The 24,237-nt window shown below is 45.1% G+C and overlaps 1 long non-coding RNA gene across 2 annotated transcripts in view; it reads right to left on the bottom strand.

The window, feature by feature from the left end:
* The window catches only part of LOC134736040 (uncharacterized), a 78,926-nt gene that overhangs the window by 40,789 nt on the left and 13,900 nt on the right, over positions 1–24,237 (bottom strand). The window contains exon 1 of one of the 2 annotated variants that reach the window (XR_010119739.1): positions 16,589–17,254. The exons of the other annotated variant lie outside the window; for it this stretch is intronic. This is a non-coding gene — a long non-coding RNA (uncharacterized lncRNA). Of the gene's footprint in view, positions 1–16,588; positions 17,255–24,237 lie in introns of those variants that run through there. 2 annotated transcript variants of the gene reach the window in all.

Below are 24,237 nucleotides of genomic sequence, written 5' to 3'. Positions count from 1 at the left end.
AGCTAATTTTATATTTTCAATAGAGATGGGGTTTCTCCATGTTGGTCAGGCTGGTCTCGAACTCCCAACCTCAGGTGATCTGCTTGCCTTGGCCTCCCAAAGTGCTGGGATTAAATATATAAACTTTTTTTTTTTCTTTTTTTCTTTTTTTGAGATGGAGTCTCGCTCTGTCACCCAGGCTGGAGTGCAGTGGTGCAATCTCGGCTCGCTGCAACCTCTGCCTCCCGGGTTCAAGCGATTCTCCTGCCTCAGCCTCCTGAGTAGCTGGGACTACAGGCACGTGCCGCCACGCCCGACTAATTTTTGTATTTTTAGTAGAGACGGGGTTTCACCATGTTGGCCAGGATGGTCTTGATCACCTGACCTCGTAATCTGCCCGCCTCGGCCTCCCAAAGTGCTAGGATTACAGGTGTGAGCCACTGTGCCCGGCCAAGTATATAAACGTTTGATGAACCTTTTTGGTGGTGAAGAAACAGCCACACCCAGTTCCCATCTCTATTGTCTTTCCCCGGATGCCCAAATACAGGTGGAAAAGGCTGGATCCTCCCAGCCACCCCATCAGTGAGGGCTGATAAGGAAGACACAGCTCTGAAGACAAGATACAGGATGAAGTATGCAGGGTGTGGGGAGGTTGGTGAACACATGTCTCCCTGACAAGAGAATCCCCCAAGGAGATGGCTTCTTCTGCAACAACGATGGGAACGCTGAAAAATTAGAGCTGCCGTCCAGCTCCTAAACCCTAAACGGAGGTGCTCACCTGGCCCTGAATCTGTCCCCTGCATCCTTCACAAGTGAACAATCTCCAGGTCTTTGCTGCCAAAGGCACCATTGAAGCTGAAGATTGAGGTTCCTCCTCCTCCTCTGCAGATGGAATAATTCCAATATGTAGGACATGAGCCATGACAAAACGCAGCAAAACTCCCCATCGAGAAAACATTGCCCTGTGCCTTGGAATTGTCTTAATGTTTCATCAGCAGTTGCTTCTCCTAGTTTGAGAGATGGGAGGCATGAATCTTGATATATTCATAGCCAGCATTCCACTACTAGGACCATATATAAAAAGAGAATTCTACCAGCGTGGGCAACAAAGCGAGACCCCATCTCTACTAAAAATCAAAAAATAAAATAACTAGCAGGCCTTGTAGACATGTGCCTGTAGTCTCAGCTACTCAGGAGGCTGAAGCAGGAGGATGGCTTGAGCCTGGGAGGTAGAGGATGCAGTGAGCTATGATTGTGCCACTGCACTCCAGCCTGGGCAAGAGAGGGAGACCCTGTCTCAAAACACAAACAACAACATCAACAACAAAACCAGCAGCCAGAGGCATTATGCAAATGATGGGGTTGGCTGAGTTTCAATAAAACTTTATTTACAAAAAAACAAGTGGTGGGCCGTATGTAATAGCACATCACACACAGGCTGTAATGTGAAAAAAGAGAGAACTCTGATCCATTCCCTCTGCAGCAATTGGCCGCCAGTGGCCAAGGCTTCGTTAATACCTGCAAGCTTTCCTAATTCTTCTTCCCATTTCCAATTTAAGTCCAAGGAGGAGAGGAAGTCAAATATGCCCCCTAACCCCTCACCCAGGACACCACCATGCTTCCTGGGAGCTGCCTCCAGCTCCCCTGGAGGACAAAGCCTTTCTTCAGAACACACCTGAGCCCTCCCTTTTCCACGATAAAGCTTTTCCCCTCCTCTGTCTTTGAGTTTTGTGATGGTGGCGGACCCCTGCTAGAGCAAGCTCTGAATAAGTAGCCTTTGCTTGTTCTCTTTTGTGGGGGTCTTCATCTCATTTCCACATTCTGGCAAGGAAATAAGAAACTCAATACTCCTTGAACAGAAATACGGCCAGGCGCAGTGGCTGACACTTGTAATCCCAGCTCTTTGGAAGGCCAAGGTGGGTGGATCACTTGACATCAGGAGATCGAGACCAGCCTGGCCAACATGGTGAAACCTCATCTCTACTAAAAATACAAAAATTAGCCGGGCGTAGTGGTGGGCACCTGTATTCCCAGCTACTTGGGAGGCTGAGGCAAGAGAATTCCTTGAACCCAGGAGGTGGAGGTTGCAGTGAGCTGAGACCATGCCACAGCACTCCAGCCTGGGCGACAGAGCAAGACTTGTTTTCAAAAAAAAAAAAAAAGAAAAGAAAAGAAAAAGAAACAGGACATTTGCATACAGTCTTCAAGTCTATACCCCTCAACCCATTGATTATTTCCAGCACATACCACCTTCACCATCAAGATTAACATCACTAGAAGCAAGGTGTCAAGATGTGTAGACAGGGCCAGGTGCGGCGGCTCACGCCTGTAATCGCAGCACTTTGGGAGGCTGAGGCAGGCGGATCACGAGGTCAGGAGATCGAGACCATCCTGGCTAACACGTAAAACCCCATCTCTACTAAAAATACAAAAAATTAGCCGGGCATGGTGGCGGGCGCCTGTAGTCCCAGCTACTCGGGAGGCTGAGGCAGGAGAATGGCATGAACCCGGGAGGCAGAGCTTGCAGTGAGCCAAGATTGTGCCACTGAACTCCAGCCTGGGCGACAGAGTGAGACTCCGTCTCAAAATAAAAAAAAAGGATGTTTAGACATCATGGTAACATCGCCTTACGGAGGACTTTCAAAAATGCAAAGCTTCCCTCTAACCAGGAGAAAACATCAGAAAAACTCAAAATGAGGGACACTCCACAGGTCACAACGCTGTAGCCAGCCTGGAAGATCTTCCCAAGGCCCACCAATGGCAAGACTTAAACCCTCTGGGCCACAGAGTAAAATAAAAATAAAAACTAACTAAGGATAGTACTGGGTTATACCCCGCCATGGAAGGCAATCTCCAGCTGGCTCAAGACATCAACTCTGTACCTTCCTGGTTATTAACAGATAGCCATGAGTTTACACAAGTATATGTTTACTATACTAACATAGATGACTTTATACTCATGAGTTTATACTAGCATATTACATTAATATCTGTTATAAAAATACTGAGTTTATATTAGCATATATGAGTTTATACTATTAATATAGAATACAAATTCTAATGAGTTTATACTAGTATACATGTTTATACTAATGAGTTTATAATATATATTTATTATACTAATATACAGACACTGAGTTTATACTAGTATATACGAGTTTATACTAATGAATTTATGCCAAAGTGTATTTATCTTTATATATTATACAAATACTAATGAGTTTATACTAGTGTATGTTTATACTAGTTTATAACCGTGTATATTTATTATACTATTATACAAATACTAATGAGTTTATACTAGTGTATATGTTTATACTAATGCATTTATATCAATGTATATTACACTAATATATATTATACAAATACTACTGGTTTATTCTACTATATACATGAGTTTATACTAATGAGTTTACACTAATATATGTTTATTATACTAATATATATTATATAAATACTAATGGGTTTATACTAGTATATATATTAGTTTCTACTAGTTTATGTTGATATATATTTATAATCCTAATATATGTTAGTTATACTAATGAGTTTATATTAGCATATATGTTTATACTAATGAGTTTATACTATGAGTTTATACCTATATATTTATTATACTTATATATTATACAAATAGTAATGGGTTTATTCTACTATATATGAGTTTATACTAATGAGTTTACAGTAATGTGTATTTATTATATTAATATATATTATACAAATACTAATCAGTTTATACTAGAGTTCACGTTAATATAGATTATACTTGGCCGGGCGCGGTGGCTCACGCTTGTAATCCCAGCACTTTGGGAGGCCGAGGCGGGCGGATCACGAGGTCAGGAGATCGAGACCACGGTGAAACCCCGTCTCTACTAAAAATACAAAAAAATTAGCCGGGCGTGGTGGCGGGCGCCTGTAGTCCCAGCTACTCGGAGAGGCTGAGGCAGGAGAATGGCGTGAACCCGGGAGGCGGAGCTTGCAGTGAGCTGAGATTGCGCCACTGCACTCCAGCCTGGGCGACAGAGCGAGACTCCGTCTCAAAAAAAAAAAAAAAAAAAAAAAAAAATATATATATATATATATATATATATAGATTATACTTATATATTACTCTTAAACTAATGAGTTTATACTAGTATATATCTGTTTATACTAATGAATTTATACTAATATATATTATATTTATACTATTTAAATACTGAGTTTATACTAGTATATATATGACTCAATAGTAATGAGTTTATACTAATATATTGTACCAATACTAATGAGTTTATTCTACTATATATGAGTTTATACTAATGAGTTCATATATTTATTATGCTAATATATAATACACTAATGAGTTTACAGTAATATATATTTATTATACTAATATATTTTATACTTATACTAATGAGTTTATACTAGTGTATATATGAGTTTGCAGTAATGAGATCATACTAATATTATATATAGATATATGTTTATATTTCCTATGTATATGATGGCATAGTTTATATGTATTACATATGTATATACATAATATATACCTTTATAAACATATATTATGTCTATAAAAGGATTGACTCAAACAAACATGGGAGAAGAGCCCAACCTTCCTTACCAAAGAATTCCTATTATTCCACCAGACCCTTCCGCACCCACCCCAAGCAGGAGAAGTCAAGCATAATACAATCCCCCATAAGAGAGAGTTGCTTGGATAGTCTGTCCTGGCTTCTAAGGAGCAAATGATCGAACGAGAAACATGGCAATTTCTCTGCGGAGACACCAGGCAGAGGCCACCTCTGCTGAGTCATCAACGCTGGAGACACCTGGCAGAGGCCACCTCCACATCGCATGGGCAGGTACAAGATGTCAACGGGATGTCTTCAGCGATGCCAGCACTGATGACTCCAGTTCCCTCTGTGGTCCGCTTCCCACCCTCCTCAGCCCCCAGCCTGAACCTGGAAAAACGTGATGGACATTTCTCAACACACCTGTACCACGACTCTTCAAAATCGTCAAGCTCTTAAAAACAAGGGAATTGGCCGGGCGCAGTGGCTCACGCCTGTAATCCCAGCACTTTGGGAGGCCAAGTTGGGCGGATCACGACATCAAGAGATCGAGACTATCCTGGCTAACACGGTGAAACCCCATCCCTACTAAAAATACAAAAAATAAGCCGGGTGTGGTGGCGGGAGCCTGTAGTCCCAGCTACTCAGGAGGCTGAGGCAGGAGAATGGCGTGAGCCCGGGAGGTGGAGGTTGCAGTGAGCCAAGAGTGCCACACTGCCCTCCAGCCTGGGTGATAGAGCAAGACGGCGTCTCAAAAAAAAAAAAAAAAAAAAAAAATACAAGGGGCATTTGAGGAGCCCTGCAGAGACCGCAGAAAGCCAAGACGACGCAGTGACTAAGTGCAATATGGCACCCTGGATGGGATCTTGAATCTAAATAAAAGACAGGACCGGAAAATCTGGTGAAATGCAAACACACTCTGCAGACTTGCTAATCGTGTTGCATCGCCGTTGACGTCTCATTTTGATAAATGCACCCAGGTTATGTAAGATAGGAGAGGAAGCTGACTGAGAGGGGTGCGAAGGACTTTCTGTACTGTTTTTGTAATCCTCCTGAAGGTCTGCAGTTATTCCAAAATTTAAAAGTGTAGAAGGTGCAGCTATGAGAATGAATGAGATCATGTCCTTTGCAGGGACATGGATGAAGCTGGAAGCCATCGTGCTCAGCCAACACACACAGGAACAGAAAACCAAACACCACATGTTCTCACTCAAAAGTGGGAGTTGAACATTGAGAACACATGGACACAGGGAGGGGAACATTACACCGGGGCCTGTCGGGGGCTGGGGAGCAAGGGGAGGGATAGCATTAGGACAAATACCTAATGCATGCGGGGCTTAAAACCTAGATGACAGGTTGACAGGTGCAGCAAACCACCATGGCACATGTATACCTATGTAACAAACACGCACGTCCTGCACATGTATCCCAGAACTTAAAGTAAAATAAAATAAAATTTTTAAAAGACAGTTTAGAAGGTTAACTTATCAATTTTAAAAACGCAAAGCCAAAGTGGATGACTGGCTTGACGTTATCTGCCATTTTCCCACCAATATTCAGTTAATAATGAGAATTTTGACAGCAAAAGAGAAAAAAAGTCAAGCTTGATTTTACTTCATAAAAGCTATTAGGAATTCATTATGAGAGACCTGAATTTCCCTAGTAATGAATTATGCAAATATAGGAACCCGGAAGAAAGCAAGAGATCTTTAGATTTTTTTTTTTTTTTTTTTTGAGACAGAGTTCCGTGCTTGTTGCCCAGGCTGGAGTGCAATGGTGTGATCTCGGCTCACTGCAACCTCCACCTCCTGGGTTCAAGCAATTCTCCTGCCTCAGCCTCCCAAGTAGCTGGGATTACAGGCATGCAACACCACGCCTGGCTAATTTTGAATTTTTAGTATAAGTTTCTCCATGTTGGGCAGGCTGGTCTCGAACTCCCGACCTCAGGTGATCCGCCCGTCTTGGCCTCCCAACGTGCTGGAATTACAGGCATGAGCCACCGCGCTGGGCCCAGAAGCAAGAGATGTTGATATAAGTCATGTAATTCCGATAATGTTGACTTTGGTAACATGAGGAATAGTTAAGATCTAATGTTCTATAGCCCTGTAGGATGGCTATAGTTAAAAATAATATGTAGTTTCAAATAGCTTTCAGCAAAATATTGAATGTACCCAACACAAACAAATGAGAATCATTTGAGATGATGGATATGATAATTACCTTGATGTGATCTTTGTACGTGGTATGTATTAAAATTTCACTGTGGGCCAGGCGCGGTGGCTCATGCCTGTAATCCCAGTACTTTGGGAGGCTGAGGGGGGCAGATCATGAGGTCAGGAGATCGAGACCATCCTAGCTAACATGGTGAAACCCCGTCTCTACTAAAAATACAAAAAAAATTAGCCGGGAGTGGTGGCGGGCACCTGTAGTCCCAGCTACTTGGGAGGCTGAGGCTGGAGAATGGCGTGAACCCGGGAGGCGGAGGTTGCAGTGAGCTGAGATCACACCACTGCACTCCAGCCTGGGGGACAGAGAGAGACTCCATCTCAAAAAAACAATAATAATAATAATAATATATAGTTTCAAATAGCTTTCAGCAGGAGAATATTGAATGTACCCAACACAAAGAAATGAGAATCGTTTGAGATGATGGATATGATAATTCCCTTGCTCTAATCATTGTACATTGTATGTGTTAAAACATCACTGTGGACCTCATGAATATGGACTATTATTATATGTCAGTTAAAGAATAAAAAGAAAACAGTGAGCAAACAGAAAAAAAAAAAAACCAACATGATTTTCAAAGTTCACCACAGCTGGACGTGGTAACTCACTTTTAATCCCAGCACTTTGGGAGGCTGAGGCAGGAGGATTGCTTGAGTCAGTCCAGGAGTTCGAGACCAGCGCGGGCAACGTGGCAAGACCTCGTCTCTATAAAAAGTACAAAAATTAGCCAGGTGTGTTGGTACACGCCTGTATTCCCAGACACTAGGGAGGCTGAGGTGGGAGGATCACTTGAACCAGGGAGGTTGAGGCTGCAGTGAGCTATGATCACGCCACTGCACTCTAGCCTGGGCGACAGAGCTAGACCCTGTGTCAATCAAAGAAAACAAAGTTCACCATGATATAGACACTTAGCTCCAAGTATGTTGTTTTTGTTTTGTCTTGTTTTGTTTTGAGACAGAGTCTCGCACTGTCACCCAGGCTGGAGTGCAGTGGGGTGATCTCGGCTCACTGCAAGCTCTGCCTCCCGGGTTCATGCCATTCTCCTGCCTCAGCCTCCTGAGTAGCTGGGACTACAGGCTCCCGCCACCACGACTGGCTAATTTTTTGTATTTTTAGTAGAGATGGGGTTTCACCATGTTAGCCAGGATGGTCTCGATCTCCTGACCTCGTGATCCGCCCGCGTCAGCCTCCCAAAGTGCTGGGATTACAGGCGTGAGCCACCGCGCCGAGTCCAGTGTTTTTTAAAGTCTCTTTAAAAAAAAAGTCAGCTTTTTTTATGGCTCATGTTTCTCTCATTGGGGATTTTTAATAACACACCATCTTTTAAAATATCCGGACACTATCTATCCACCATGTGAATTCTAATTTTTAGGCAGTGGCATCGTATTCTCATTTTTAGTTACCAACCTAGAAAGCAAACAGGAAAGAGAAAAAGAGATTCAAATACGGGCATAAGCATGTTTCGTACAGCACGCCAGTTAGGGATGAGGCTCTTATACAAGGCTCACCTAGGTCTATAGTTTTCAAACAGGACAAGTCCATGTAATAACTCATCTTTGCACTGGAGCCTCTGGCATAACCCCAGAAAGGGTTTTCCAATGTTTTTTTGTTGTTGATGTTGTTGTGTTTTTTTGTTTGTTTGTTTTGGAGACTGAGTTTGCTCTTGTTGCCCAACCTAGAGTGCAATGGCAGAACCTCGGCTCACTGCATCCCCTGCCACCTGGGTTCAAGAGATTCTTCTGCCTCAGCCTCCCGAGTAGCTGGGATTACAGGTGCATCCCACCATACCCGGCTAATTTTTTGTATTCTTAGTAGAGACGGGGTTTCACCATGTTGGCCAGGCTGGTCTTAAACTCCTGACCTCACGTGATCCACTTGCCTTGGCCTCCCAAAGTACTGGGATTACAGGTGTCAGCCATCGTGCCCAGCCTCCAATTTTTAAAAATGCTTTCCATCTGCATATTTTTCAAATCACATGGCTACTTTAAAACATGCTTATGTTCACATACATAAGACACTTATATACTAAAAGGTCAATTGATCTCTAATCTTCCATCTGGATCTCTAACCTCTTCTCTATACATTGGCATTAAGGAAATTGGGGTATTTTCCTAATGAAATCACAGAGAGACTATTCATTGGAAAGGGAAATAGAAAGTGTAGGAAACATGTTAGTTCTTGGCTGTTTCCTAAGAAAAAAACTGGGAAGTCATAAACTTCATCATTGTACCTTGACATCTTGTATCTCGAATATTATTCAGCCATAAAAAGGGAATGAAGTCCTCATTGTATTAGTTACAATAGCTAAGATATGGGATAACCCAAGGATCTATGAATATGGAGGAACAAAACATGGTCCACCCATAAAGAAGACTATTACTCGGCCATGAAAAGGAATAGGAAGTCTTTGTGTTACTCACAGTAGCTATGTTATGGGATAACCCAAGTGACCATCAACAGATGAATGGAGAAATAGATCATGGTCCACCCATATAGGGGAATATTAATCAGCTACGAAAAGGAATAGGAAGTCTTTGTGTTACTCACAGTAACTAAGATATAGGAATAACCTAAGTGTCTATTAATAGATGACTGGAGGAATAGAACATGGTCCACCCATACAGGGGAATATTAATCAGCTACGAAAAGGAATATGAAGTCTTTGTTTTATTCACAACAGTTAAGGTATGGGATAACCCTAGTGCCCATCAACAGACAAATAGAAGAATAGAACATGGTCCACCCATACAGGGGAATATTACTTAGCCATGAAAAGGAATAGGAAGTCTTTACGTTATTCACAACAGCTAAGGTATGGGATAACCCTAGTGCCCATCAACAGACGAATAGAAGAACAGAACATGGTCCACCCATAGAGGGGAATATTACTCAGCCATGAAAAGGAATAGGAAGTCTTTGTGTTATTCACAACAGCTAAGGTATGGGATAACTCAAGTGCCCATCAACAGATGAATGGAGGAATAGATCATGGTCCACCCATACAGGGGAATATTACTTAGCTATAAAAAGGGAATGAAGTCCTCACCATATTAGCTACAATAGCTAAGATATGGGTGTCTATCAATAGATGAATGGAAGAACAGAAGGTGGTCCACCCATACAGGGGAATATTACTCAGCCATGAAAAGGAATATGAAGTATTGGCATTATTCACAATAGCTAAGTTATGGGATAACCCAAGTGCCCATCAACAGATGAACAGATGAAGAAAATGTGATACATATTCATGGCAGAACACTATTCAGGCTTTAAAACGAAGACAATCCTGTCATTTTTGACCACATGGAGATGAACCTAGAGGACATTATGTTGACTGACATAAGCCAGGCACAGAAAGACAAATACCACATGATCTCACTTCTACATAGAATAAAAAAAAATTAAAATTATAGAATCAGAGCACAGAACCATAAATCATAGAATCATAGAATGGTGGTTACCAGGGGCTGGAGAAGGTTGGAAGATGTTGGTCAAAAGATAGAACGTGGCCGGGCACAGTGGCTCACACCTGTAATCCCAGCACTTTGGGAGGCCGAGGCGGGCAGATCATGAGGTCAAGAGATCGAGACCATCTTGGCTAACACGGTGAAATCCCGTCTCTACTAAAAATACAAAAAATTAGGCCAGGCATGGTGGCACACGCCTGTAGTCCCAGCTACTCAGGAGGGTGAGGCAGGAGAATCGCTTGAACCCAGAAGGTGGAGCTTGCAGTGAGTGGAGATTGTGCCACTGCACTCCAGCCTGGGCGACAGTGCAAGACTCCATCTCAAAAAAAAAAAAAAAAAGATACAAAGTTTAGTTAGAACATATACATTGAAGAGCTCTATTGTACATCACGGTAACTAGAGTTTATAATGACGCATTATGGTTTTTTTTTTTTTTGAGACAGAGTCTCGCTCTGTCACCCAGGCTGGAGTGCAGTGGTGCCATCTCAGCTCAATGCAACCTCCACCTCCCAGGTTCAAGCAATTCTCCTGCCTCAGCCTCCCGAGTAGCTGGGATTACAGGCACATGCCACCATGCCTGGCTAAGTTTTGTATTTTTTGTAGAGACGGGGTTTCAACACAGCAGCCAGGCTGGCAAACTCTTGGACTCAATCGAGCCACCCACCTCAGCCTCCCAAAGTGCCGGGATTACAGGCATGAGCCGCCACACCCAGCCACCATGTATTATATTCCTGAAAATCACTAATAGAATACATTTCAAGGGTTCTCTCACAAAAGTAGTAAGTATGTGAGGTTATGCAAATGTTATTTTGCTCAATTTAGCCACTTCACGATGTATACATATTTCAAAACATCATGCTCTATACGGTACATCTGTACAATTGTCTGTCAATTAAAAAGTTAAATCATAAATAGGCCGGGCGCAGTGGCTGACACCTGTAATCCCAGCATTTTGGGAGGCCAACGCAGGCAGATCACCTGAGGTCAGGAGTTGGAGACCAGCCTGGCCGACATGGCGAAACCCTGCCTCTACTAAAAATACAAAAATTAGCCGGATGTGGTGGTGCGTGCCTGTAGTCCCAGCTACTGGGGAGACTGAGGCACGAGAATCGCTTGAACCCAGGAGGCGGAGGTTGCAGTGAGCCGAGATTGCGTCACTGCACTGCAGCCTGGGAGACAGATTGAGACTGTGTCTCAAAAAAATAAATATATATAAATACATCAGAAATAAATCTTTGAAAATATTCCAGATCGTTCAGCCAATATAAAAATAGTAATACCTGCTTTTACAATATTTTAAAGAAAGATTAAAAAAAGACCTGATATAGGAAACAACGGGAATGAACCTTGAAGATACCATGGCCAGTGAAAGAAACCAGACACACAAGGCCACAGAGTGTCTGATTCCATTTCTCTGAAACGTCCAGAAAAGACAAATCCATAGAGCTAGAAAATGGATTCGTGCTTCGTCTGGGCTGAGGGCAGGAGAATGGGGAGCAAATGATTAATGGATAAAAGAGTTTCCCTTTGCGGGGATGAAAATATTTTGAAAGTAGAAAGTAATAGTGGTTGTACAACACTGTACTTGCTTGTTTTGAGATGGAGTCTCGCTCTGTCGCCCAGACTGGAGCACAGTGGCGTGATCTCAGTTCACTGCACCCTCTACCTCCCAGGTTCAAGCAATCCTCCTGCCTCAGCCTCTTGAGTACCTGGGACTACAGGTGTGCACCACCACCATGCCCAGCTAATTTCTGTGTTTATTTTCTTTGTTTGTTTTGAGATGGAGTCTCTCTGTCACCCAGGCTGCAGTGCAGTGGCACAATCTCAGCTCACTGTATCCTCCGCCTTCTGGGTTCACGTGATTCTCCTGTCTCAGCCTCCAGAGTAGATGGGATTACAGGCGCCCACCACCATGCCTGGCTAATTTTTGTATTGTTAGTAGAGACGGGGTTACCCACATTGGCCAGGCCGGTCTCGAACTCCTGACCTCAGGTCATCCGCCTGCCTCCGCCTCCCAAAGTGCTAGGATTACAGGCGTGAGCCACCGTGCCTGGCTAATATTTGGATTTTTAGTAGAGACGGGGTTTCTCCATGTTGGTCAGGCTGGTCTCGAACTCCTGACCTCAGGTGATCCACCTGCCTCAGCCTCCCAAAGTGCTGGGATTACAGGCGTGAACCACCGTGCCCAACCTGTGCTTTTGTTCAATGGTACTTACAGTGAATTTTGTTATGTGTATTTCACAATTAATTTTTACAAAACTGCAACGGACAAAATTATGCAGGCCTGACACCCTGGCTTTTCCACTGTGGCTAGCCTGACACGACACCCTGGCTTTTCCACTGTGGCTAGCCTGACACCCTGGCTTTTCCACTGTGGCTATAGTTCAGCTTTCAAGAACATCGCTCGAGGGAGAGGTGATTGCTGGTGAGAAATATTATAAAATAAGCCAGATATGGCGGCGTGTGTCTGCAGCTCCATTTACTCAAGAGGCTGAGGTAGGAGGATCGCTTGAGCCCGGGAGGTGGAGACTGCAGTGAGCTATGATCGTGCTGCTGCACTCCAGCCTGAGCCACAGAGCGAGACAGCACCTCTAAAAGAAAAAGAAAAAGGGCCGGATGCAGTGGCTCACGCCTGTAATCCCAGCACTTTGGGAGGCCGAGGCGGATGGATCAGGAGGCCAACAGATCAAGACCATCCTGGGTAACACGGTGAAACCCCATCTCTACTAAAAATACAAAAAATTAGCCGGGCGTGGTGGCGGGCGCCTGTAGTCCCAGCTACGTGGGAGGCTGAGGCAGGTGAATGGCGTGAACCCAGGGAGCGAGCTTGCAGTGAGCCCAGATGGTGCCACTGCACTCCAGCCTGGGCGACAGAATGAGACTGTCTCAAAAAAAAAAAAAAGAAAAGAAAAGAAAGTCAACATGTGTTCTTGCAGAATTCTTTTGCTTGCTTCACTTAGTGAAGGATGGTGGAGGGGAGTCAAAATCTCTCAGAAAAAAATGCTTTCTTCTTCAATATTTTTAGACATAGGGTCAGACTATGTTGCTCGGACTGATCTCGAAGACCTGGCCTCAAGCCAGCCTATGGCCTCAGCCTCCCAAAGTGCTGGGACTACAGGCACCACTACGCCTAGCTAATTTATTAAAAAAAAAAAAAAAAAAAAAAAATTTGGGGCCGGGTGTGGTGGCTCACGCCTGTAATCCCAGCACTTTGGGAGGCCAAGGCGGGTGGATCACCTGCGGTCAGGAGTTGGAGAACAGCCTGGCCAACATGGTGAAACTCCGTCTCTACTAATAATACAAAAACTAGCCAGCCATGGTGGCAGGCACCTGTAATTCCAGCTACTCAGGAGGCTGAGGCAGGAGAATCGCTTGAACCCCGGAGGCAGAGGTTGTGGTGAGCCGAGATCGTGCCACTGCACTCCAGCCCTGGCAACAAGAGTGAAACTCCTCTCAAAAAACAAACAAACAAAAAGAAACCAACAAACACAAAACTCTCCCCCTCAAATAAGCAAAACAAAAAAAAACATAAAAACATTCCAAGCCTGTAATAAACTCGCCTGCCCTAAACCCTTAAGAACTCTTAACTCTGTTAAAAAAAAAGTGCTCCTAACCAAAATTGGCCCAAATCATCTCTCAGGTTTATTCACCAAAATAAACCTGTCTGTAACTGTTAAGCCGCTTTTCCTGTTTCTTTCCTCTTTCTTTAACTCTTACAGCCAGGGACTGTGGGAGGGGAATGAGGAGAGACTGTTTTTTTGTTTTTGTTTGTTTGTCTGGAGAGGGAGTCTCACTCTGTCGCCCAGGCTGGAGTGCAGTAGCACGATCTCCTCTCACTGCAAGCTCCTGTTCCTGGGTTCAGACCATTCTCCTGCCTCAGCCTCCTGAGTAGCTGAGATTACAGACATGCGCCACCATGCTGGGCTAATTTTTGTATTTTTAGTAGAGATGGGGTTTCACCATGTTGGCCAGGCTGCTCTCAAACTCCTGACCTCATGATCTGCCCGCCTCAGCCTCCCACAGTGCTGGGATTACAGGCGTGAGCCACCGTGCCCGGCCGTAAGAGTGTTTAACGAGGACAGAGTTTCAGCTGGGGAAGATAAACAAGCTTTGGGGACGGAGGGTGGTGAAAATTGCACAAAGTGAGAATGTCCTTAATGCTACTGAACTGTACATTTAAAAAATGTTAAAAACAGGAGTTCGAGACCAACCTGGCCAACATGGTGAATACTCATCTCTACTAAAAATGCAAAATTTAGCCAGGCGTGGCAGTGCATGCCTGTGGTCCCAGTCACCACCTAGGAGGCTGAGGCAGGAGAATCACTTGAACCCAGGATGTGGAGGTTGTAGTGAGCTGAGATCGCGCCACTACACTCCAGCCTGGGTGACAGAGCCAGACTCCTTCTCAAAAAAAAAAAAAAAAAGAAAGAAAGAAATGATCGGGCACGGTGGCTGATGCCTGTAATCCCAGCACTTTGGGAGGCCAAGACAGGCAGATCACGAGGTCAGGAGATCGAGACCATCCTGGCCAACATGGTGAAACCCCATCTCTACTAAAAATGCAAAATTTAGCCAGGCGTGGCAGTTGGTGCCTGTGGTCCCAGCTACTCAGGAGGCTGAGGCAGGAGAATCATTTGAACCCAGGAGGCATAGGTTGTTGGGAGCCAAGATTATGCCACTGCACTCCAGCCTGGGTGACAGCTAGACTCCTTCTCAAAATAAATAAATAAATAACTAAAAATGGTTAAACAGGTAAATTTTTTTTTTTTTTTTTTTTTTTTTTTTTTTTTTTTTTTGAGCTGGAGTCTCACTCTGTCACCCAGGCCGGAGTGCAGTGGCCGGATCTCAGCTCACTGCAAGCTCCGCCTCCCAGATTCATGCCCTTCTCCTGCCTCAGCCTCCGGAGTAGCTGGGACTACAGGCACCTGCCACCACGCCTGGCTAATTTTTTGTATTTTTAGTAGAGATGGGGTTTCACCATGTTAGCCAGGATGGTCTCGATCTCCTGACCTTATAATCCGCCCTCCTCGGCCTCCTAAAGTGCTGGGATGACAGGCGTGAGCCACGGCGCCCGGCCAGCTATGATTTATTATGGCCAAAGCACACAAAACAAAATGAAGAAAGGGAAAATGCATATTGTGAAAAGTCTGGGGAAAATTGAGGGTCAAGCTTCAGAGTCTCCAAGTGGAATTACACACGATATACCCAGTTCTCCGAGCAACAAGTCCGGATCACACATGTCAGTCAAATGCTGTCAACCACAGAAACTCATCGGAGACTCAGCTTAATTACGGGCTGTTTACTAGGGGCTGGTCCCACAGGCAACCATTGCCAAGTACCTCCCCAAATTCCAGGGTCCCACCCAGAAGGAAAGCAGGTGTTTGGCATAAATCATATTATTTATGAAAAACGCTTTACACACAGTGAGGCACTCATCATTTAGGATGGTGAAACTTCTACATACAAGTTCCCAGATGCCAGCCAGGAGCCAAAGTACCATGCTACCCTATCTAAAGAGAGCAGGGTTTGTTTTTTGTTTGTTTGTTGTTTTTTGAGATGGAATCTCGCTCTGTCACCAAGCTGGAGTGCAGTGGCACGATCTCAGCTCACTGCAATCTCCGCCTCCCAGGTTTGGATGATCCTTCTGCCTCAGCCTCCCAAGTAGCTGGAATTACAGGCGCGCACAAGCATGCCCGGCTAATTTTTTGCATTTTTAGTAGAGACGGGGTTTCACCATGTTGGTCAGGCTGGTCTCGATCTCTTGACCTCGTGATCCGCCTGCCTCGGCCTCCCAAAGTGCTGGGATGACAGGCATGAGCCACAAACCTGGCCTAAAAATAGCAGTTTTGTATATTAATTATTTCTTTCTTTATTTTTTGAGATAAGACTGATCAAACAGACTCTTTGTAGCAACAGAATACCAAATTCCCACCTAACTCTCCTATAGCATCACAGGACAGATAGCAGGCCCTGAAGGAATCAGCATATTTTTCTGCAAAATATATTGTCCTTCACTTATCTTGGACTATCTCTGCAAAGCCGTCTCTTGTGGGGGAAATTTGCATTCTGTAAAGAACCCCTATACAAAAATCAGCCAGGCGCGGTGGCAGGTGCCTGTAATCCCAGCTTCTTGGGAGGCTGAGGCAGGAGAATCACTTGAACCCCGGTGGCAGAGGTTGCAGTGAGCCGAGCTCGAGCCACTGCACTCCAGCCTGGGCGACAGAGTGACACGCCATCTCAAAAACAAAAAAGAAAGAAAAGAAAGAATCGCTGTATTATTAGCCTGTTCTCATGCTGCTAATAAAGACATGCCTGAGACTGGGTAATTTATAAAGGAAAGAGGTTTAACGGACTCACGGTTTCACATGGCTGGGGAAGGCCTCGCAACCACAGTGGAAGATGAAGACACAGCAAAGGGACGCCTTCCCTGGTGGCAGGCAACACAGGGTTTGTGTAGGGAAACTCCCCTTTCTAAAACCATAAGATCTCGTGAGACTTACTCTCTCTCATTAGAACAGCATGGAAAAAACCTGCACCAGGATTCAATTACCTCCCACCACGTCCCTCCCAAGACACCTGGGAATTAAGGGAGCTACAATTCAGGGGAAGATTTGTGTGGGGACACAGCCAAACCATATCAATCCTCTTCCCTCATCACGTCTTCTCTGGAGGGTCCGACAGCTTTTAATCTCTGATATGAGACATTTACCCCAGCCTGGCCAACATGGTGAAACCCCGTCTCTACTAAAAATACAAAAATTAGCCCGGCTGGGTGGCAGGTGCCTGTAATTACAGCTACTTGGCAGGCTGAGGCAGGAGAATCGCTTGAATCTGGGAGGCCGAGGTTGCAGTGAGTATAGATTGTGCCACTGCACTCCAGCCTGGTGACAGAGCGAGACTCTGTCTCAAAACAAAAACAAAACAAAACAGAGAGACATTTACCATCCATTCTCTCTAAGCCTGCTACCTGGAGGCTTCATCTACATCACAAAATCCTTGTCTTCCACAACCCCCCTCATGTAAACTCAGGCATTTCTTTCTGCTAAATTGAACAGCATATCAGAAAATCTTGAATCCACACATGACCCGGAGGCCCCCACGTAGAGATGTCCTACCTTTCTGGACCAAACCAATGTACGCCTTCCATGTATGGATGTATGTGTTTGTTGCAATGTCTGTCTCCCTAAAATGTGTAAAATCAAGCTGTAAGCCAACCACCTTGGGCAATTCTCCAAACCTCCTGAGGCCACGTCATGGGTCCTTAAGCTTGGAAAATAAATGTCAATATTGATGAGACCTGTCTCACATAGTTTTTCATTTACAGTTTGTAGATGGCTGCCTTCTCCCTGCATCTTCATAGGATTATCCCTGTGTGTGTGTCTGTGTCCCAATACCTTTTTTTTGAGACGGAGTCTGGCTCTGTCGCCCAGGCTGGAGTGCAGTGGCGCGATCTTGGCTCACTGCAAGCTCCACCTCCCGGGTTCAAGGGATTCTCCCGCTTCAGCCTCCCAAGTAGCTGGGAGTACAGGTGCCTACCACCACGCCCAGCTAATTTTTTGTATTTTTAGTAGAGACGGGGTTTCACTGTGTTAGCCAGGATGGTCTTGATCTCCTGACCTCGTGATCTGCCCACCTCGGCCTCTCAAAGTGCTGGGATTACAGGCGTGAGCCACCGCGCCTGGCTTTTTTTTTCTCAGACAGAGTTTTGCTCTTGCTGCCCAGGCTGGAGTGCAATGGCAGGATCTCAGCTCACTGCAACCTCCACCTCCTGGGTTCAAGCAAGTCTCCTGCCTCAGCCTCTCGAGTCGCTGGGGTTACAGGCATGCACCACCATGCCCGGCTAATTTTTGTATTTTTAGTAGAGACGGGGTTTTACCAGGTTGGCCAGGATGGTCTCTATCTCTTGACCTCGTGATCCGCGCCTCGGTCTCCCAAAGTGCTGGAATTACAGGCGTAAGCCACTGCTCCTGGCCGTTTTTTTTTTTTTTTTTTCGAGACAGAGTCTCGCTCTGTTAGGCTGGAGTGCATTGGCACAATCTCGGCTCACTGCAACCTCCGCCTCCCTGGTTCAAGCAATTCTGCCTCAGCCTCCCAAGTAGCTGTAATTGCAGGCGCCTGCCACCCAGCCGGGCTAATTTTGGTATTTTTAGTAGAGACAGGGTTTTGCCATGTTGGCCAGGCTGGTCTTGAACTCCTGACCTCAGGTGATCCGCCCACGTTGGCCTCTCAAAGCGTCAGGATTACAGGCGTGGGCCACCGCGCCCATTCCCAATGTCCTCTTATAAGCATGTCAGTCTTGCTCGATAGGGTGCACCTTAATAACCTCATTTTACCTTAATAACCTCATTTTACCTTAATTACCTCTTTACATACCCTGTCTCCAAATATAGCCACATTCTGAGGTCGTGGGGTTAGGGCTTCAACCTAGGAATTTTAGAGGCGACACAGTTTAGCCCATAAAAAAAAGAGGATCAGCCGGGGAACGATGGCTCATGCCTGTAATCCCAGCACTTTGGGAGGCTGAGATGGGCAGATCACGAGGTCAGGAGTTCGAGACCGGCCCGATCAACATGGGGAAACCCCGTCTCTACTAAAAATACAAAAATTAGCCAGGCATGGTGGTGGGCACCTGTAGTCCCAGCTACTCAGAAGGCTGAGGCAGGAGAATCAGTTGAACCCAGCAGGCAGAGATTGCAGTGAGCTGGGATCGTCCCATTGCACTCCAGCCTGGGAGGCAGAGTGAGACTCCATCTCAAAAAAAAAAAAAAAGCTCACTCCCCTTTATCATCGAGTCGCCTGAATCACTGAGCAATCCCTGGCCACACCCTTTGGAACTCACCCACAGGCTCCTGAACTGGATTCTCCTGGGCAGGCCTGGGACTCTGCATTGGAACCTCTCTTGCTAGAGGGTGATTCTCCTGGAATTAACCCAGCCCCAGCCTGAGGACCACTGCCCTGGCACCTTTCACTCCCCACCCACAGGGGCCAGGCTGACACTCAGGGCCCACAGGTTCTGACGTCTTTCCGGACTTTCACCCACAGTGCAGAAAAACGCTGAGTGCCAAGGCTCACTGCTACCGCTGCACCTGCCGTGGCTGGCGCTGATGCTTAGCGAGGAGGATATGCTTCTCCTCGTCCTTTTGTGTGCTGGGTCGGGGGTACAGAGGCAGTTGGAAGCTCCCGGCCTCTGGAGGGAAACTCTGATGATTCCACCCTGTCCTTCTTCCCTGAGTCCTCCCGTCCCCTCCCGGAATCCAGGCACCCACAGGTCATCTGTGACTCTTCCAGTCACCCCACAAACCCACGGGGACCCCTTATTCTCTCTCCTTGGGTGGTGTATCAGACAGCGAAACAGAACCAGTAAGATGGAGAAAACCAATAGGAGGTAGATAGGGTTTCTTTTTGTTTTTTTGAGATGGAGTCTCACTTTGTGGCCCAGGCTGGAGTGCAGTGATGCGATCTCGGCTCACTGCAGCCTCCGCCTCCCACATTCAAATGATTCTCCTGCCTCAGCCTCCTGAGTAGCTGGGACTACAGGCGCCCAGCACCATGCCTGGCTAATTTTTTTTTTAATTTTTAATAGAGACGGGGTTTCCACCATGTTGGCCAGGCTGGCCTTGAACTCCTGACCTCGTGATCCGCCCTCCTTGGCCTCCCAAAGTGCTGAGATTACAGGTGTGAGCCACTGTGCCCGGCCTGGAGGTAGATGTTTTATACACATGTATAGACAGACATGTAAACACACATGTAGATAGGTTACAGAAAGAGATTTGAAGAAATTGGCTATTGGTTTTATAAATACATATAGATATTACGTATATATATACACACACACATACACATACACACACAAAGAGAAATGTTAAGGAATTGTCTATATAGGAGATACATTTGGCTTTAATCACACTTATATAGACACAGGTAGATAGATAGACAGATAATATATATATAGAGAGAGAGACAAAGAGATTTTAAGGAATTGTCTATGTAGGAGGTATATGTCGGTTTTTTACATGCATATATATATATATACAATGTCTATATATCTATATATAAATATACACAGAGAGAGAGATGTTGAGGAATTATCAATATCGGAGGTACATATTGGCTTTATCCATACGTATCTATATAAATAACTATATATCTCTAGGCCGGGCGTGGTGGTTCACACCTGTCATCCCAGCACTTTGGGAGGCCAAGTCGGGCAGATCACCTAAGGTCAGGAGTTCAAGTCCAGCCTGGCCAACATGGTGAAACTCCGTCTCCACTAAAAATGCAAAAAGTTAGCCAGGCATGGTGGTGGGCACCTGTAATCCCAGCTACTTGGAAGGCTGAGGCAGGAGGATCGCTTGAACCCGGGAGGTGGAGGTTGCAGTGAGCCAAGATCACACCATTGCACTCCAGCCTGGGCAACAGAGCAAGACTCCATCTCAAAAAAAAGAGAGAGAGAGAGGCAGAGAGAGAGGCAAAGAGATTTTAAGGAATTGTCTATGTAGGAGGTATATGTTGGTTTTACATACATATAGATATATAATGTCTATATATCTATATATGGACATACGCAGAGAGAGAGACGTTAAGGAATTGTCGATATAGGAGGTACATATTGGCTTTACCCATACAGATCTATATATAGATATATAATATCTCTATATATATACATATACAGAGAGAAAGGAAAGATTTTAAGTATTTGTCTATATAGTAGGTACATATTTGCTTTATTCATGCATATCTATATGAAGATATAGAATATCTCTGTATCTATGTCTATATAAATCTATACACACAGAGAGAGAGATTTGAAGAAATTAGCTATGAAGGAAGTATATGTTGGTTTTGTTCATGCATATATAGATATTTAAGGGAGAGGGAGATTTCAAGAAATTATGAAGGAAGTATATGTTGGTTTTATACATACATATAGATATTTGAGGGAGAGACATTTTAAGGAATTGTCTAAGTAGGAGGCATACGTTGGCTTCATACTAACATATATTGATATTTGAGAGAGGGTTTTTAAGGAATTGGCTAAGTAGGAGGTATATGTTGGTTTTATACGTGCATATATAGATATTTCAGAGAGAGAGATTTTAAGGAATTGGCTATGAAGGAGATATATGTTGGTTTTATGCATGTGCATATAGATATTTGAGAGAGATTTTAAGGAATTGTCTAAGTAGGAGGTATATGTTGGTTTCATATATACATATATTGATATTTGAGAGAGATTTTAAGAAATTGGCTAAGCCCGGGCGTGGTGGCTCATGCCTGTAATCCCAGCACTTTGGGAGGCCGAGGCGGGCAGATTGCCTGAGGTCAGGAGTTTGAGACCAGCCTGGCCAACATGGTAAAATCCTGTCTCTACTAAAAATACAAAAATTATCCAGGCGTGGTGGTGGGCGCCTGTAATCCCAGCTACTAGGGAGGCTGAGGCAGGAGAATTGCTTGAACCTGGGAGGTGGAGGTTCCGTGAGCCGAGATCACGCCATTGCACTGCAGCCTGGGCAACAGAGCAAGACTCTGTCTCAAAAAAAAAAAAAAGAAAAAGATAAAGAAAGAAATTGGCTAAGTAGGAGGTTTATGTTGATTTTATGCATGCATATATAGATATCTGAATGAGAGATTTTAAGGAATTGTCTAAGTAGCAGGTATATGTTGGTTTTACACATACAAATATAAATATCTAAGAAAGAGATTTTTAAGGGATTGGCCATGTAGGAGGTATATGTTGGTTTTACGCATGCATATAGATATTTGAGAGAGAGAGATTTTAAGGAATTGGCTATGAGGGAGGTATATGTTGGTTTTATGCATGTGCATATAGATATCTAAGTAAGGAAGATTTTAAGGAATTGGCTCAATGATTCTGAAGGGGAAACACTAAAATCTTCAGGTAGACCAGCAGGCTGCAGACCCCGAGAAGAGTTAATGCTGCAGCTGGAACCTGAATCCCGGGAGGCAGAATCCTTTTGTCCTTGGAAAATACTGGTCTTTGCTCTTAAGACCTTCAACTGATCGGACGAGGCCCACCCTCATTGTGCGTGGTCACCGGCTTCATTCAAACTCTGAACAAAATGTGCATCTCATCTGAAAGACACCTTCACAGCACCATGTAGCCCAGTGTTTGACCACATACCAGGTACTGTGGACACAAAAGTCACCGTTTCGGGCAGTTCACGCTTCAAGACGCCTTGTGTGGCTGGTGCCTCACCAGCGCCACCTGGTGCTCATTGAGAATATTACACCCAAGAATGCCCCTCTCCCCTTCATACCTTTGTGGGGATTTTGGGTTTTTTTGTTTTTATTTTTGTTGTTGTTTTGGTTTGGTTTTTTGTTTGTTTTCTGAGAAGGAGTCTTGCTCTGTCGCCCAGGCTGGAGTGCAGTGGCACAATCTCAGCTCACTGCAACCTCCGCCTCTCGGGTTCAAGAGATTCTCCTGCCTCAGTCTCCTGAGTAGCTGGGATTACAGGTGCGCACCACCACGCCCAGATAATTTTTGCATTTTCAGTAGAGACGGAGTTTCATCAGGTTAGCCAGGCTGGTCTCGAACTCCTGACCTCGTGATCTGCCTGCCTCGGCCTCCCAAAGTGCTGGGAATAAAGGCGTGAGCCACCACGCCTGACCCCTTTCATATCTTTGCAAAGCATTTGCAAGTCCCCAGAAGAGCTGAATGTCATGTCAGCCTGCGCTCAAACCCCGGAATGGAGATTGTGAATTCCCTTTGGACACAAAGTGAGGGGAGAGATGAGGCAATTCTGCGGTAGGCAGGATTCTTCTAAGAATTATTCTTATGAAAGGCTGGGCACGGTGGCTCACACCTGTCATCCCAGCACTTTGGGAGGCTGAGTCGGTGGATCACTTGAGGTCAGGAGTTTGAGACCAGCCTGGCCAACATAGCGAAACCCTGTCTCTACTAAAAATACAAAAAATAAGCTGGGCTTGGTGGTGCACGCCTGTAACCCCAGCTACTCAGGAGGCTGAGGCAGGAGAATCACTTGAACCCGGGAGGCAGAGGTTGCAGTGAGCTGAGATAGTGCCATTGCACTCCAGCCTGGGCAATACAGCAAGACTCCATCACACACACACTGGGCGACAGAGAGAGACTCCATGACACACACACACACACACTGGGCGACAGAGAGAGACTACATCACACACACACACACACACACACAGACATAGACACAAAAGAATTGTTTTTTTGAAAGTTAGGACTCAGGGCCACCATGCTGGCTCACACCTATAATCTCAGCACTTTGGGAGGCCGAGGTGGGAGGTTCACTTGAAGGCCAGAAGTTTGAGACCAGCCTGAGCAACATATTGACATATTGTCTATAAATAAATTATTTTATTTTATTGAAATTTCATTTCAGACAGGGTCTCGCTCTGTCACCCAGTCTGGAGTGCAGTGGCACAATCTCGGCTCACTGCAGCCTCGACATCCCGGGATCCGGTGATCCTCCCAGCTCAGCCCCCTGAGTACCTTGGACCACAGGTGTATGCCACCACCCCCAGCTAAATTTGTATTTCTTGTAGACATAGGTTTTTGCCATGTTGCTCAGGCTGGTCTCGAACTCTTGGGCTCAAGTGATCCTCCCACCTTGGCCTCCCAAAGTGCTCGGGTTACAGGCATGAGCCACTGAACCCAGCCAAAAACATTTTAAAAACACCTAGCCAAGCGTGGTGGCACAGGCTTATAATCCTAGCTACTCACATGGCTGAGGCAGGAGGATTGCCTGAGCCCAGGAGTCTGAGACTGCAGTCAGCTAGGATTACACCACTACCCTGCAGCCAGGACAACAGAGCAAGATCCTGTGTCTAAAATAAATTAATTAATAAAAGTTAGAAATCAGTGCTTGCAAGAAATTTAGTGTCTTCATTCATTCATTCATTTTCCACAGTTATCAAATGTCTGCTCTGAGCTAGGGTCCACTCTAACAGGGCCCAATACAATAACAACCAGTGTCCACAGAAATAGCAAGCTCTCAGCTTCCTTCTCT

This window comes from Symphalangus syndactylus, chromosome X (assembly GCF_028878055.3).
Source record: "Symphalangus syndactylus isolate Jambi chromosome X, NHGRI_mSymSyn1-v2.1_pri, whole genome shotgun sequence".
In the NCBI taxonomy this organism is placed as follows: Eukaryota; Metazoa; Chordata; class Mammalia; order Primates; family Hylobatidae; genus Symphalangus; species Symphalangus syndactylus.
The sequence above is the reverse complement of the archived record's forward strand: the minus strand, read 5'-3'. Positions and strand labels throughout refer to the sequence as shown.